Source organism: Myotis brandtii, unplaced genomic scaffold (assembly GCF_000412655.1).
Source record: "Myotis brandtii unplaced genomic scaffold, ASM41265v1 scaffold698, whole genome shotgun sequence".
Lineage (NCBI taxonomy): Eukaryota > Metazoa > Chordata > Mammalia > Chiroptera > Vespertilionidae > Myotis > Myotis brandtii.
In genome coordinates, this window is record NW_005370731.1 from 1136708 (window position 1) to 1137404 (window position 697).

The 697-nt window shown below is 63.0% G+C and overlaps 1 protein-coding gene across 2 annotated transcripts in view; it reads left to right on the plus strand.

Moving 5' to 3' along the window:
- The first annotated feature begins 30 nt into the window (after positions 1–30).
- Positions 31–697, plus strand: part of SETD1A (SET domain containing 1A) — a 21109-nt gene continuing 20442 nt past the window's right edge. For both annotated transcript variants that reach the window (XM_014529832.1, XM_014529833.1), the window contains exon 1: positions 31–679. The gene's annotated coding sequence lies outside the window, so the exon portion shown is untranslated. The remainder of the gene's footprint in view (positions 680–697) is intronic.

A 697-nucleotide genomic window follows, 5' to 3' on the forward strand; every position in this document is an offset into this window, starting at 1 on the left:
GATTCGTGAGGCCGGCTCCCCGGGATTACTCAGGCCCCGATGCTCAGCCGGAAATCCTCATCAGACTCTAAGGAGCTTTGGGCCATAGCCACTTTCCTCGGGTCGGAGTTGGGCAGTCCCCCGATTTGTATTGGAAGAAAATCCAGAAAAGTAGCTGACTTGCCAACAGGGCTTGCCTAAACAGGCATTATTTTCTTGACTTCACCCAAGCGGGTAAAGGGAGGCAAGAGCTGGGGCCAGAACCTGTGGCGAATCTGCAGCCTCTGGGACGTTTGGCCGCGCAAGGAAGGGGCAGGCAAGAGGAGCAGAGGAGCCCGCGTCTCGTCCACCCATTCGCCCCGCCCGCCTGACGAATCTGCGCCCGTTCAACGCGCCACTCAAATCTCCCCAGCTCTGCCTGGCCGCCTCCCCTTCGCCCCGCCCCCTTTTCCTCGGGGACTAGCCGCTGCTTTCGTCGCCGCCGATTCGTCAACGGCCCCAGGCCAGAGCAGCTGGACAGTCGTGGTGAAGCCCACTCTCCGGGGGATGCGGCCAATCTCCAGGCCCCCTAGGCTGCAATTCTCAAGCCTCCTAGGGCGCCGGCCGAGGCGAAACCGCTATCCTCGGCCCCGTTGGTCTCCCAGTGGCGCCCGTGGCGAAAGTGCGAATGTCGACGCTGTGCCTGCTGGGCCTCGCGCAGGTGGCGGTGGTGTTTGGT